This window comes from Melopsittacus undulatus, chromosome Z (assembly GCF_012275295.1).
Source record: "Melopsittacus undulatus isolate bMelUnd1 chromosome Z, bMelUnd1.mat.Z, whole genome shotgun sequence".
Classification (NCBI taxonomy): Eukaryota; Metazoa; Chordata; class Aves; order Psittaciformes; family Psittaculidae; genus Melopsittacus; species Melopsittacus undulatus.
This window is the reverse complement of record NC_047557.1, coordinates 64,012,318-64,029,308: the sequence shown is the minus strand read 5'-3', so window position 1 is coordinate 64,029,308 and position 16,991 is coordinate 64,012,318. Positions and strand designations below refer to the sequence as shown.

Genomic DNA, 16,991 nt, shown 5'->3' with positions numbered 1-16,991 from the left:
CCTTCTGAATTTGTTCTCACTGAGTTTGATTGTATATGCAACTGCCTGTCTTTGTTCCTTTGCATTCATAAAAGGTGTGGTAGACCAGCATTTGAGTGGTTACTCTCCCTTGTCTAGTTGTGGTAATGCATTCACTACAGTTGTTGTGAATGATTTTAGAAGCCACGGCATTTTCCCATATGGTTCCTATCAGAACCGACACCAAAAGAGGTCCGGTCAGGATCATAGTGCTCAGCGGTCACAGCCCCAGGGGTTGCAGCCCTCGGGAGACCTTTTCAGCTGCAGCACCGATTCCCTCCGGTCTTGCCCTCTCTGGTAGGTTAAAAGTATATTCCCCGTCGGCTACTATGACAGTAGTATTTGACCCACAACAACTGTTCCAACGAGGTGGTAATTTCACACTGAATGCAAAAAGAACTGTAATTGATTTCTCAAAAATTGTTCATGGTCTCTCCTATGAGTAATAATATGCTTCAAACAATTGGGACACTTGGCTCTAATATACAAATTGCAGTGTTTGCGTATAGGAGGACATGGACTAATACTGGCCCTTATCCTATGGTTTCTTAAAATAATTTCAACTATATCTTCATTTCCCATATCAGATTTACAGGAGTCAATATGAATTCTCTCAGTTACTTATCCAAGTCCTCTAGAGGGTCAGCTTGGCGTCTCTGGGTTCAGTCACAACTTTCCATTCCTTTATGGGTCCTTTTACTCGAGACGCATGTGTCCACCTTTTTTCAGCAGCTCTTATCGCCGTTTCTGTAGTTAAAAGAACAAGAAATGGTCCCTCCCAACGAGGGGATAAACTCTCTTCTTTTCAGCTTTTATGTAATTCTAGTTCTAATTCATTCACTGCAGCAGCCCCATGGCACTCCCCTCCAGGGCAGTCTCACTTCCAGGGTCCAGATTCCCCATAGCACACACACAGATCCGGTTCCACAGAAGAGCCTACTCCCCCACCTCTGTTCAACATTCCTTCTCCACCAGTTTTAAAGCAACCGCTTTCTTTTTATTCACTTTCCATGTTTCCTCCTTTACTCCCAGTCCACATTTATCCAACAACCCTTCAGTCCCATCTATCAACATGTCTGTTTCCATTTGTTTGCCTATCCCGGCACCCATCCCATGCTCAAACACAGGAGCTGCTCGAGCTTCCTCCTTTTAACTTCTTAACTTCTTAACATCTTTCCCCAGTATCACAATCTGAACAACATCTCTTTAGCTTTTAGTTTTTCCTGTCCTTTTCCAAATCCAAAATTAAGGGATCAGGAAGAGGTATATTAATTTTCCACTCTGTCATATCTGCATACATTACTTCATTCCATTTTCCTTATCACCTCAAAAACAACATTAATTATAACAATGTATAATAATTCAAAGTTCCATTTTAGGTAATTTTTCCTGATCTTCTAAAGTGTATGAATGTCAGCATTGGTTATAATATTTTACCAACGTTTTCTTGTTTACAGAGGCCCCAGAAAACCCTCTCAGTTCTTTCCAATGTGCCAAAATGTAACCCAATGGGCTTTTCTTCAGAATTTCCTTGTCTTGACCGGCTCCCATTTCAGCCAATCTTTTACAAATCTCTATAGCTTCTCTTTCCCAGTACTCTGCAAATGCACTTATGAAAATGAGAGCACCTACACACAAGTTGTATGATATTTTTAAGGGGGTCAGTACAATAATATCTCTGGGTTCTGAAGATCGGCTCCCCTGTTGTTAGATCATAGTTTCGGTTACAGCAAAATTTCCTTTACAATCATGCCTCTTCAAATTTTCTTTGATACTTTTTTTTTTTTTTTTTTTTTTTACAAACCCTTTCCCAATTTTTCTTTTTAACCTCCCAGAACTTTTGTGGCTTTTTCCACAAAATAATCATTTTATTTCTGTTCTCAGAGAATTACCGATTGGGTATCTATAATTTAATGGCTGTACACACACAAGAAGATGCACAGGACAGAAAAAAAAGCAGCGAGAGGGGCAGCCGGACACTCCCCCTCTGCCCTTTTCTAAGCTGCTCACAGACAGGACACACACAGGGTTACACAGACAGGACAGCGGGAGGGCAGCCAGGCCCCCGCTCACAGACAGGATACACAGGTCCAAAAAAAATATAGACGCTTCGTCCGTCTCCGGCCGCTCTCCTCGCGGAGACACGGAACCGCGGATTGGGACTCCACACTCGCTTTGTAGCTATGCTACGTCTCAGTCACACAGAAACACAAAGTTACACATGGGATCCCTCACTCACACTATGGTTCCGCTTACTCTCCTCACGGTTCTCAGAATCTGAGATACAACAGAAACCTGGTGGGTTCGCTTACCCTTCACCTGCCCCCCTAGCAGGTCCGTCCTGGCTCCCAAAACTTGGGATACAGCGAAAACCTGGGCTCACCCGATCCGCCTATACATATGTATTATCTATCCCTGCTTCGTATTATAATGAGCCAGAAGGTCCTTTGCACTTGCGCAGTGCCCCTTCTGATCATGGGCAGGGGTTTCAGGATGAAGTAAATGAGTCTCCCTCTTTTTAACCTTTACACCTTTTAATCTCCAGACATGGACTTAGGGTTAGTCGGCGCCCAGTCTGCTTCTCCTGCCGCTTATTAATAGGACCAAACACCTGTGTTTTTGTCATGGTCTTAAGGCTTGATCGCCCAGTCTGCCTCTCCCGGCTTATCAGCAGGACCTTTCATCTGCTTTTGTCAATAGAATTAGCATCTGCTTCTTCCCCTCCAGCAGTAATCAATGCCTTGGCAAGATGGCAATGGCAGGTATTTAGGACAGACAATACTTTTGTTTAAGCATAGGAATTCCTTTAACTCCCTTATACAATTTCTCTGTATTACCTCCCTGTACATTGGTTACCCGTGTATCAGTTTCCCCTTTTTCTATAAAGTGAGTAAATTCTTTTACTCTATTATTTATGACAGACCTATCCATGTTACCTGGAGAAGGCCTTGGTTAAGTATATCTCTGAACCATCCAGTAACTCCTTATCCAATCCACTTCCAACAATTTTAAGCTTTTGCATATTCTCCTGCAGTTTTCCCAGCTTAGTATGGATTGATTCAGAATGGTCAGATTACTTTCATGCAGCACATACCTTTGAAATCCTCAAAACCTTTTCTGCAAGACACCCACTATACCTTGCAGGATTCAGACCATCAGATGTCTGCTGCCTAAAAAACAAAAATTTTTCTACGAGACACCCACTGTGTCTTGCAGGATCCTAACTACAAGATGCCCACTGCCTCCTGTGATTGTAAACCATAGGACGCCCGCTGCCTCTTGTGCATAAAACCTTTTTGTACAAGACACCCACTGTGTCTTGCGGACCCAAATATCGGGTCGATTTTTTTTTTTTTTTTTTTCTTTTGCCCATACTTTCATACAGTAATGGACCATTTTTTCCTTACTCTTTTTTCCTTCCTGGGACGGCTGAATGTCCCAGTACTTTATCATTAACCCCAGGGGACCGTCCGGTGGTGCATCCGGTGGGCTGCTCCCTGCTTTATTCTTAGGATCTCTCCTTGGATCCTTTTCTGGGTTATAATTACGACTCTTACTCTGACCCATTGTCTTACTCCGGGGACCTCTGCCTGGGCCCCCGGGACTGGGACCTCTGCCTGGGACCCGTCTTCCCTCCCCATATCTTAGTACAATATTCTATCATTTTTTTTTTGCTTATCTTTCCCTAGGGTTCCAGGGAAATCTCTCCAATTATCTAAGGGGTATTCATGTGAGTCGAAGGCTTGCTGCCCTTCGCCCCCCATCTTCTGGAATATCCACAAATATACACTCACTCGCTCCCCCTTGTTCCTGGCCCAGTCCCTCGCGGGAGATGGAAAACGCAGTACTTAAGGGTCCACACTCGCTTGGTTCAGTATATCGAACCTCTCATTCGTTATATTCCAGGAAACCCAATCCCGCCCGAACGGCAAACCTGCGAACAATTTTGCCGCGAACAATTCCGCTCTGCGAATTTCGCAATATACTTACGCGTCCTGAGTCTTCGTCCGGACTCCCGTGCACAGAATTTTTATGGGATTTTTACCGGTTTTTCCTTTGCTCATTATTCTAGAATTTAGGTTCGTCAGTAAGGTTGAGGTAGGCTGTCGGTCACGGGGCCGCGAAATGTCGCGGGGCGCCTCCCCGGAGGACCGAAGCTCACCGTTCCTTATCCGAGTCACGGCACCAGAAATTGTTATAAATTGAGACCACAACGGATCATAATCCAATTAGATTTTTATTAATTATAGCAAGTAGAATATGAGCAAAGACAGCGCTGGACGGCAGGGGAGTCTGCGCTCCGCCTACTGCCGTACTGAGCAGTTCAAAAAGCCCTCCCTTATACATCTTTTACTTCCGTGTTCATGACGTAGTTGAGGTACTCTGCGCATGCTTCAGCTGTTGCTAGGGGGTCGACCTCTGCCTCCCGGTGGTCGGTGAGGCCGAAGTAAGAAGTTTTCCTCCTTTGTTCCATAGTTGACCCTTCATTTATGTCCTTATATGGAGTGGTTTGTCTTATTTCTGCCAGTTCCTGGAACATCTTGCAAGCCAGTTTCTGTAACACCTTGTGGTCATCTTATGTTTGCATAAACGGTTTCTGGTTTAATTGGTGTAAGCGATTGTGGTTTAATTGGTGTAAGCGATTGCGGTTATCTTATCTTGCATAAACTGTGTCCGTTAACTGTGTGCATAAGCAATTTCATATCTTTTGTTGTCTAACCTTTATATTGGGTTTAACATATATATACCTAACATATATCTTAATAAACAATACCTTATTCTTTAGTTTTTCACACAGAACAAGTGCTCTCACATTACCCATCTATTTTGGGCATTAGTACATTTATTATTCAACCACTTAGGACCTCTCACTACACCAAGTGGTGGTTCTATTGGGGGATTCCCTTCTTCTGAAGTCTGTTTTTTTATACAAACACAAGTTTCTCCTTGTTATGAGCCCTTCTCGTTCCTCATCCTATTTCCTCTTGTCCAACACACATGATTACCCACCCACCATTTCTGATGGCTGCAATATTTAAAAGAACTATCAGCTAATTTCTGAACTGCTCCACCAGCAAACAATCACCTTAATTGCTCCTTTGCTTTATATCATCTGAATTCCTATTATATTATGCAAGTAAATTTAATTTATGCTCTCCTGTTCCTACAGTACTCATTTCCTTTGCATAAGTCCCTCAGTGATTTTTGCCTTGAATAAAATCACTCTTTGAACCAGTTGCCATTTAAAACAGTTCTTACCAGCTTCTCATGCAACTAGTCTCTATTCACTCATTCCTTCCTACATTTAGCATATCTGTACACAACCTCAGACTTTTTGTAATGTCGTTTCATAAAACAGTGAAGAGGAATCATAGAATCATTTAGGTTGGAAAAAGGTGCTTAAGGTCATTGAGTCTAACCATTACCCTAGAACTGTCAAATCCACTACTAAACCAACTGTCATATCTACACATCTTCCAAATACCTCCAGGACTGGTGACTCCACCACTTCCCTGGGCAGCCTGCTCCAATGCTTGACAACCCTTTCAGTGTAGATTTTTTTTCCCTAATATCCAATCTAAACTTCTAATGGCCCAACCTGAGGCCTTTTCCTCTCATCCTATCACCTGATTCTTGGGAATAGAAACCAACACCAATGTTCTTGATGTAGTGAGAGGCACAGAACTGAACACAGGATTTGAGATGCTGCCCCACCAGTACCCAGTACAGGGGGATGATAACTGCCCTAGACCTGCTGGCCACACTATTGCTGATACAGGCCAGGATGCTGTTGGCCTTCTTGGCTACCTGGACACAAGCTGGCTCATGTTCAGCTCTGTCAATCAGCACACCTGGGTCCAGGGCAGCTTTCCAGGCACTCTTCCCAAGCCCTTTGTGTTGCATGCAGTTGTCGTGGCCCAAGGGCAGGACCCAGCACTTTGCCTTGTTGAACCTCACACCACTGGCCACAGCTCATTGATCCAGCCTGTCCAGATCCCTCTGCAGAGCCTTCGTCTCCTTCAGCAGATCAACACTCCTGCCTAAATGTTGTCATGTGCAGTATTACTGAGGGTGCACTTCATTCCCTCCTCCAGACCACTGATACAGATATTAAAGAGAACTGGCCCCTGCACTGAGTCCTGGGGAACACCACTTGTGAGCATCCACCAAACTGGATTTAACTCCATTCACCACCACTCTTTGGGCCAGGCCATCCAGACAGTTTTTACTCAGCAAAGAGTATGTCTGTCCAAGCCATGAACAGCCAGTTTCTCCAGGATGCTGTAGGAAATAGTGGGAGAGACTTTACTAAAGTCTAGGTAGACAACATCTACAGCATTTCCTTCATCCAATAAGCAGGTCATCTGCCCACAGAACGAGACCAGGTTAGACAGGCAAGGACCTGCTTTCATAAGCCCATGTTGACATGGCTTGATCATCTGGCTGCCGTGTACACGTTGTGTGATGGCACTCAAGACGATCTGCACCATGACTTTCTCCAGCACTGAGTTCAGACTGACAGGCCTGTAGTTCCCCAGATCCTCCTTCCAGCTGTTTTGGTAAATGGGTGTCACATTTGGTAACTTTTAGTCAACTGGGACCTCCCTGGTTAGCCAGGGCTGCTGATAAATGATTGGCTCTGCAAGCACTTCTGCCAGCTCCCTCAGGACTCCTATGTAAAAACCAAGGATATAGATGATTCTGAAAATAACAAAAGCAGCCTGTTACCATAGTAAGAACTGCGATGCTATCTACTTGGCACACTGTAATGGCTACAAATTCAAAGGACAATGTTCTCCCAACCACTTACAGACTCAGATACTCCTATACTCTGCAATTACTGGTATCTATAAGCCAGTGACATACTGTATGCATTGCTCAAAAATCTCATTTCTGCTTGCCTTGCTACACCATTAGCTTTACATAATTTATTTTCTTTAAGTGCCATAGGCTTTCTTGTGAACTTTTTTTTCAAGACAATATAAATGCTATTTCCATATTTCTAGTTTAAAGAGTACTAAGAGTTAGACCCTGTCGAGTAAGTTTTGCTTTCCATTGGTGTATTTTATTTTGTTAGCTAGTTTTCATTCTCTATTGAAATTATCGAGGTCAGAATCTAGGTAAATGAACTTCTGAACTGCACCAGAAAAATAATTAAGGAATGTACACAATTTGATAGTAATATTAAGCCATATTCAGAGTTTTTTATTTGAAACTGGCTTATTCTCATTATAAATGTTTATCTGAACACTGACTAATCCAAATCATAAGATGGCACTCTTTTTTCTAAAATAGCTTCCAAACAAAAAGCCATTCCAGATTCACTGCTTACATTTGCACATTACCTTAACACACAGTACTTTTTAGGAAAAACAGCAAGCCCTAATTCCAACATTTGATTCTTTAAAATATATATATATCAAATTACAGTATTCTATGTATCTCATTAAAAATATGAAACAAAGAGTCCCTCACATTTTAGTCCTCAGTCTGAGCTCCTGCTCTTACCAGAATATTACTAATTTCTGCTCGTAGTCAGGTAAAAGAATTTTTGAGATTCAACTCTTTTTTTGTTGTACCAATTTTAAAGATGTTGCAATCTAACTTCTCACTCTACCAAGCTGCTACACAACACTATCTTAAAATGACAGTTGTCCAGTTCAGCTGCTGAGAGCTACTTCAAACTCAATGTTTGCTTGACCACAGACCAAAAGAATTCAAACATGTCTACAAACATACAATAAAGCAGCTTCCAGCACAACTGAATGTATCCAACCATATCTCTAGATAGTACGCCCAAACTTAAAACCTGTGAATTACTGCTGCTAGCTTGTTTTTGCTGTCGTGGAGATCTCAATATCAAGCTTAGTGGTGATTTAAAAGGAAGTTCTCTAAGATGCATTACACAAATACTCTGATGGACCCAATTTTGACCTGTTTACCCAACACAAACATTGAAGTCACACTTTTCTGTTGTCAGTCATGTGACCACATGACAGAAAATACACCAGAATAAAAAAGAACAGAATATTTACATTCTAAAAACAAATTGTAACTGATTTACAGTCTATGTAGTTAGCTTTGTACGGTATTAAATGCCATACAAACAAACATGCATCGTTGTGAACCATCTTTGCAACAGAAATAATGTAATGCTATTTTTGTTTTTCATGTAAAAACAGTATGAGAATTTAAAATCTCTTCCTCTTATATCCTTTAATGGATAATAAAAAAAGTCTCTGAATTTAGTAAATGGCCACTTTTGTGCTAAAAACCTTAACTAAAAAACTTTTCCCTTTTCACTACTTTTCACTAGCTTTTCACTACTTTTCACTAGATTTTCACTACTGACCTCTACATCAAAGATAACTGAAAGAAACTTTATCATTTTTATACCAACTGGTAATTCTCAATGAATCCACAACTGATTACTATTCTCTTTCTAGAAGTCACAGTCCTCCAAGCACTCAAATTCTATTAGGAAAAAATACAGCACCACCCCTTCCCTTCTACACTCATTTCAGCCTTGCTTCCTTCTTCATTTAGCAGCAAGCTTCAGGCCCTGAAATGCAAATATGTGCAACGACAGCAGTAAGAAGTTAAGCATGTTTACCCTACTAAAACTGTTTTTTTAAAATTGAATTTTAATGTATGGATTACATTATTATTACATACATATACATGATTACGTATACCCACAAATTACATCTGATAAAGCACTACACTGTGTATGGCAAGTATCTCATAGCTCTTTTAAAATAAAAGTTGCAAAGTTTCCCATGACTGTTTGCATGTTTTTTTCATTACTGTACACTACCACACCAAGGAACCACAGATGTTTTGTTTTATGAGAGCGAGCATCTTGCTAGTCTACGTGGCCTACCACACACACTTTATAAAAACCACTCGAGCTAAGGAAGTTTTCATTTCTGTCCTGAAGTCCTGAAGTACAGTAGTTTGACAATGGCTGTATGCAATATTGTCAGAGGCAAAAAAAATGCATATTTTGACATGTTTAATTGCTTCAGCAATCTGCTGAAACAAAATCTGTGTGAATAGGAGATCAGAATTTGCTGTTCAAATTAGTATAAGTGATGATGTGGCAACTCTAGAAACTTTAGAAACAGATGCTGGAACAGTTCCCAGGGGGAAAAAAAAAAAAAAAAGAAAAGAAAAACCGCAATTCCTCAGAATTCTATCTCACAGAGTATAAGTTTGGAAATCTCATAAGCTTTCAAAAGATCTTTTCCTTAGGACATTTATATGGTCTCTAAAAGAACGTCAGTAATTTAACACTTGAACTGGTTTAAGCAGAAATCAAGCCCAATCTAGCACAATTTTCTTCTCCTTCAAGAAACTGTTGTGCTTAAGAATTATTAGCAACATAAGTAATGCAAGAATTTTTACATGCATTTCCATAGAGCTAAAGCAACTGCTGCCAAGTATTGTAGAGTTCAAAGTCCTGTTTGCTTTCTAACTTTGTATAGATTTGTAATTTACAGGGGAAAAAAAAAGTTATTTACCAGCATACTCAGAAATAAACTGATTGAAAATATCAGCTATTTTGTTTTGAATTGTGTACAATTTTTTTCTTTTACTCAGTTCTCATAACTTGTTTATATGCCTTTTCAAAGACTGATTTCAGTGACATATAAGAGACTGCATGAACAGCTTCAAGGAAGTTTGTAAGAGCATGTGCAAGTCAGGGATATACAGATCTTGGCAGTGCCAGAATTCAAACACAGCTTCAGTTCTGACCACAGATCATCCTAGGTACCTGTACATTTTCAAAAGCATCAAAGTGCTAACCACTTTACCTAAAGAATAATTTTGAAGTGGTCACAGCTGACTTAAGTTGCCTAAGAGAGAGAACATGTCTCTCAAAGTCTAACCATACTGGCAGATAGCTCAGAACAATACTAGAACTAGTGTCCACCAGGGAAACTGGTACATGAATAGTCTAGAGGCTGGGGCGCTTATCAGGACTGAAAAGCCTAACATTACAGACCTTCAATCTGAGGGAGTCTGGACAAATGTTTCCACTTCAATAGAATAGCTTGACCAGCACCAGATAGGTGCTGGAGTAAAGAAGGCTCATAAGTCCAAGACAAAATAACAAAAGGGAACTCATATGTAGACCAGTAAGAAGAGTCTCCTCAGGGGTAAAGAGTTCTGAGTTCCAGTATGTCCTTTGAGGGAACTCACGCATTTTATATTAATTGTTGGATAAGCAGCCTTTGGAGCACTGCCAAGGACTTTTCCTACGGAAATGCTCCCATTGGTGAAGTACATGACCAGGCTCACCTGACCTCATAAAATCTCCCTTCTTTGCCAGACAGTAGCCCAGCATTAGTGTTAGCATTTGTGATTAGTGCACTCTGCTGGTCATTCAGGATTCAACTTATCTCAGACTGAGGAAAGCCATACACTACTAGAAACAACTACTACTAGAAAGTTTTTCGACTACTAGAAAGTTTTCTAACAACTAAACCATTAAACAAAAACTGAAGCATTTTTCCCATCAGAGAGAGGCATGCCTTGAAAGACAGCATGATATTTTCAATTACGAGCAGCAAGACATCTCACAGCTCAGTTCAATACCAGATAACTGGTCAAGTATCTCCCCATAGAAGCCTGGAACACCTCACTGGGCTAAAAGCCTAGCATTTCAAACTGCTTTAAACACCATAATGCCTACAGCACTCAGTCACTGTTATTTTGAAAGTTTCCATCTAGGATTCTTTATCACTGGTAAAGAATATCCAGGAATGCACTTTAAAATATCAAAACATATCTAAGGTAATGCTAGCCATTTAGATATGATGCACTAAAATATTAATGCTCACATCTGCTTGTTCATGATAGTGAAATGCAATTCTAAAGAAAACCCAGGAAAGAAGGCCTAAGTATTAATTTCTCTAATTCCTGTGGGAAATACAATTCCTGAAAAATTACATTTTGCTTTACTTATTCCTGGTCTGAAACTTACTTTAAGGGCTTTTTTGAAACAGGCAAGAGACCAGTTGTGTTTTCCCCTTGGTCACATTTTCAAAAAATAAATATAAACTTATTTAAGTCTAACAGTGAAGCTATAAGATTTTTCTTTCAAGCTGATTTGCAGTCACTCTCCAATGAACTCATCATGTAACATTATCAAGATGAGACAAAAAGATCCTTTGGTTTTCTCTTTCAGATCTCTAGTTCTCCTGCCCTTATAGTTAGACAAATAGTTAACTTACATAACATAAACACCTGCTGGACAAGATAGCTGCACATCATATATTCATCCTATTTTGGGGTTTGTTGCTTGCACACCCTCCCCAGATGTTATTTCAGAGAAAAGCCACTATTTTGAAATAAACATTTAAGTAGTGAAGAACAGCACAATACTACCACTGTCACAAACCAACTTAACAACTCACTGAGGTGGAAGAGGGACAATATGTCTATACCCCTCCTCCAAGCCTCTCCCATCCATCCCTGGTTCCTTGTTCCTGCTGCTCTCACAGCCTCTTAGACCCTGCCACCTTAAATCAGTTGCAGAAATCTACCCTAGCAAAAAACTTACTCTGCTCACAAGAGGGAGGCAGGACTATGTGGTGGGAATGTGTGAGGAGCAGAGAGAGAAGCCTCAGCTTCAGAAGCAGTAAGTCCAACTGCCACAGTCAGAGAATCACAGTCCTTTGGAAGAATGTTGCATGTGTCTAATACACCACAAAGCAACCAATTCTTCACAAAAAGCTTTATATGAAAGGCCTTTCAGTGTTAAAAAATGCAGTTGGCCTTTCAGCAGTTTATGAGTGAAGGCAGGTATAAATTCAAGTTCAGTAACTGTTTATCTATTTACTTCTGTTATCTCAGCTGTGTCTGACCACCTAATGACAAACACAAAACCTACCCATGCTACACCAGGCCAACCCAACCTTTATACAAGCATCTACAAATACATATTTACTTCTGGTTGCACTATGTCACAGTCACAGATAAAACCTGGACTGCCACTTCAGACTTTAAGAGGCTGTATGTCAGTTTTCCTCACAAGTTAAGGTTATTTCCCATGGCTTTCTTCTGGTTTTGGCTTTTTTTTTAATAATCAGTCATGTTATCCATCTTTGACTTTGCTGTACACCAGCCTAAATCCTCAGCCACACGTCCAGATTGCTTTCTGACTGCGTCATTCATCTAAATTGCAAACCAGGTCAGGATGCAGTGCTAAATCTGAAGAGTAAAAGGGCCTGAGCATCACAACACAAAGTGTTGGTACTCAAACCACTACCTGATTGGAATCCCTCACCCTGAGTTTATTAAGCTCCCTACATTTTTGAAATCTGCACTTTGTTTAGCCAACTGAAAAAAGTGTGTGCACACATATTGCTCTAATGATACATTTTATCTTCACTCTTAGGGAAAAAAAATACAGAATAGTCTAATTGTGGCTGAAAAGCATTCTGTAGACATCAGCTTAAATTTTCTAAACCCCACAGCTTTGTAAATAAAGTTCAATCTTTTCTAATTCAGCAAGAGATCCATAACATTTTTTATAGAGAGAAATTAATTTGGATGCATGCAACTGATTATTAAATATAAATTCAAGAGAAAAATTCACCTGATACCAATTCCATTCCCAAACAAGTTTAAAAAACTAAATTTGTGTGTCCACAGACATAAAAAACTCTCAACTCTGAGAAAATTTACATTTACTTTACATAATAGTATACCTTACTAATATTCAGATTCAGCTGTTACAGCACTTAGGTAGACACACATTAGAACAGCTATTTTTAGAAAAATTCATACAGGCATAATTTGCATTACCTTCATGGGCTTTCTGCAGCTTAATTCCTTGAGTTAGTCACAAGAAATTAATTAAAACAAAAATTAAAAAAGAAGGGCAGAGAGGTAACTATTTGTTGTAAACATATAATATTGGTAGCAGAGTATGACTGTTAAAAACAGAACATCATTTAAGAAGCACAGGTTCTAAAATTAAAAAAAAAAAAAAAATCAACCCAAACAAACCCTGCCCCCCAACTGTATATTGTTGATCAACAACAATTGTTTTTCACATTAAACATGAGCTGAACTAACTCCCTTTACACTTCCCTTGCCCATGGCAGCTGATGATTATGTGCTGCCATCTAGCATTTCCATAAAAGTTTAACTTCCAAACCTATTCTGTGACAAGACACCTGAAAATTTAGAAAGCTTTTTAAAATAAGAAACATATATGAAAATAGTTGCAAAAAAAAAAATTCCTTCAGCCTGAATTATAAAATTGAATACCAGATGAGAATACAGCTAGGCTCAATACAAACCCTGCAAAATCACTGATCATATGCTGCCAATCCCTGGCAGCGTGCAAGGCTAGGCTGCACAGAGCCCTGGGTGACACCATCTACTGTGAGGCCTTCCTACCCATGGCAGGGGGGTTGGAACTAGATGATCTTAAGATCCCTTACAACCCAGATTCTATGAACACATAATAACTGCAAAATTAAACATTTTTATTCCACAAGTTATGTTTCCCTTGTAGAAAAGAACGTGGTAAGTAGAAAATGGTAAAAAATACTGCATTTTCCTCTTCCTTTTCAAGAACTCTGGTCTTCACAACTTCACTTTGTTCTAACTTAGTGCAGTCTTTACTTTTCCCCACCTCCCACTCCACTCTTCCTTGGGTACAGAAATAAAAATGCAATAATGCCATACAGGAATTGGGATGTCTCAATTACCAAAATGTTCCCGCTTTCTAACTCTTTTCCAATCCTAATTTTTCAGTCATGCAGTCAAACTGAAACTGTACCACATTATTTGCCAGCAGAAAGATGATGGCTTCTTAAAGTTACTGGACCTTGCCAAACACTGGGACTGCCAAAGTCTTGCTTTTTTCTGTTATTATCTAGCTATACATGCAACTAGAGAAAAAGAAGATTTATACACTTTTGGCACATTTTGTTAAAATTGAGAAAATGTGAGTTTCTGAAGCTCTTACACCAATATAAGTAACTTTACATAGAAAGATAAATTATGAATAGGATGTCTAAATGAATTATTCTGTGAATAACAGAATAATTATTAATGATTTCTTATACTTTTCTATTTTATTTCACCTCATCACGACAACTGTAATTCCCTCTTATTTTTATCCAGTATGCTTACCACTGTACAGGAATTTCAGATCCCATTCATACAGCCACCTAAATAGTATGACATTTCCAGTCTTTGTATTAGATCACTACAGCTGGGAGCATGTTGCTACATGGAGGCACTACTCTTTAATCAAATTATAATCTTTCATAATATTCAACTCAAGTTTCATTGGTGGCAAGTTAAAGCATGACCCTTTTAAGTGCCCTTTAATTTTGAAACACGTATGCACTCTACTTCATTATAATACTGGAATCAAAGGCTTGATTTTTACATTGTACTAACAACATTTTCCACTAAGAGTGTGAGGGGTTTTTTGTTTGTTTTTACAAGAACAGTAATACCAGAACAACTCCTGCCATTGAATTAAACTGAACTGATGCTGCCTACTAAAATGGTAAGTAATTATCCTTCCCATTCAGAAATAAGCTAAGTAAGTATATCTTGCCTTCACAAAGCAGATGCTGTTCAATTTTTTTCTAGGACAATACAGATTATAGGAATGCTGTAGACACTCCAGAAAAAGTCAGTTTTGGACACTGGTAACTATTTGTTTTCTTAGTTACTGGTATCAAATACATAGCAGAAAGTAAAGAAAATGAAGGCAATTTGACTTAAAAGATTTATCAAGACAACAGTTTGTTACTGAGAAATCCTGGTCCCAGCTTATCTGTTCTTCCTGTAAACAAAATATGAAGTGGTAAAAAAATCTTGAAACCTATCATCCTCAGATTTCTTAAGACTCCATCATACAACAGACCATTATAGTTCATTATATTAGTTAAGAACAGAAGTATGCTTTCGCCAGAATTATAACCTGAATTAAAATCAGAACTAAAATATACTACAGATGAATTTACAAGGCCTTACAGAAAACTACCGTGAATCCAGCTAAGTCAAACAAGTTATCAGCTATACAAGGGTGACAAAGTTCCTTCTGCAACAAAGTACCATCATGCTTATTTCATATGGCCTAATGGGGTAAGAAATCTGTAGGGTGCCTAGTATTGGTTGCCTGCAGAATGCTAAAAGTGCACCTTAATAGGGCCACTTTGTAATTACAATAAATTTTCCCTTTAGCAAACTGGAATAAAAAAAAAAGAAAATTGTTTAAAACATTAGACTTTCTAAAAATTGCTATTTATTTATGCTCAAATTCCATTTCACCTTTATTAGAAGATAAATATTTCTTAGCAGTATGTCCTAGGTTCAGCAGTAGTACTCATCTTTCTCCTTCTCAGTAGCTGGTGGAGTGCTGAGTTTTCAACTTTAGCCTGAGAACAATGCTGATAACACTGATGTTCTTAGTTAGTGCTTAGTACTGACGAACGACGTTTTCAGTCTCATGCTCTGCCAGTGAAGAGGGGCACAGGAAACCAGTAGGAAGTACAGACAGAACACCTGACCCAAACTAGCCAAAGAGGTATTCCATATCACTGCACATCATGCCCAGTATATAAACTGGGGGGGAGTTATCCAGAAGGCTCAGATCGCTGCTTGGGTCGGGTTGCTTATTGGTGGGCAGGTGTTGAGCAATTGCATTCTTTCCCTTTGTTATTTCCCTTATCATTATCGTTATTGGTGGTAGCAGCAGTAGTTTTGTTATACCTTAGTTATCGGACTGTTCTTACCTCAACATGTGGGAGTTACATGCTTTCAATTCTCCTCCCCATCCTTCTAGGAGCAGGGTGGGGAAAAAGGTGGGGAGTGAGGAAGCAGCTGCAAGGTTCTGAGTTACCAGGTGGGCTTAAACCATTACACAGTAAAATATGTTCTTTAAAGGCATCTCAGTAATAAATAAACAGCAGATATCCAGGTATTTGTAAAGAAAATAAGCATTTCACCCTAAGCATTATGACTAATCACTGTAGTAATTAATACAGCTCTGGTGCTTATGAGAAGACACAGGTGTGGAAATGGAAAAATTGTTTAACCTAGTCACACGAGGCCTCCATCGTACCCTTAGCCAGCCTGACCTTCTGTCTCTCTTGATGAGGTGGCATCCATGATTTCAGTCTCTGTACTACCTTACCCATCTCAGATGGACTTCTTATTAGAGTGTCTACTTTTTAATCAAGCTCTGATGAAAGCTCCCACCTTCAGAAAACATAAGGACTTACTTTCAGTTTCCTCTTAGGATAAGGTGGTGCTTGAACTATGAGAAGGAACAGCATCCTCACTGTCCTTACCATTTTTTTTCAGTCTTTTGTACAGAAACTCACTCTATTCTACCTCTTTCTGAAAGACTGGTCACTTCTCAATCAAATAATACTCCTGTTCTAATCCCTCGTTAGGCAAGTATCTCTTTGGTGAAAGACCATGAAACACCACCTGAACATGGTCAATAAAAAAAAAATAAAATCCCTGCTTCAGCAACAGTTTTTTTTAATGGAAAAAGACAAAAATTACTTTTTCTTTAGTGATTCACTGGCACACTTCAACATTAAATCACTCACATTTGACATATCTGTATTTTATGTAATATCAAACTACATTGTTTTATGATAAACAGGCTACCTCTCACTTAATCCTTTACTTGCAAGTCTATCTCTTTTAGAGTTATTATACGCCTAGAATATGAAACGTACCTTAAATAGAAGTAGAAACTGAGCATGCTTGTTTAATCTGTCATTTTGATTCTGCTGATGACAAACAGCTACTTTAACTATACTGTAAATTATCTAGGAATCCTGGAAGTGCACAATGCCATCTGCAGAAACTGATACAACACATACTCAACAGGACTGAAATCTACTCTTCAGGTATCACAGCAACAAAGAGGCTGGTTTGGCTGTGTTAGCCTTACCGTACACTATTATTTGTAAATG

At 39.4% G+C, this 16,991-nt stretch overlaps 1 protein-coding gene across 2 annotated transcripts in view; it reads right to left on the bottom strand.

Moving 5' to 3' along the window:
* The window catches only part of SRFBP1 (serum response factor binding protein 1), a 77,613-nt gene that overhangs the window by 59,697 nt on the left and 925 nt on the right, over nt 1-16,991 (bottom strand). The gene's annotated exons all lie outside the window — the stretch shown is intronic.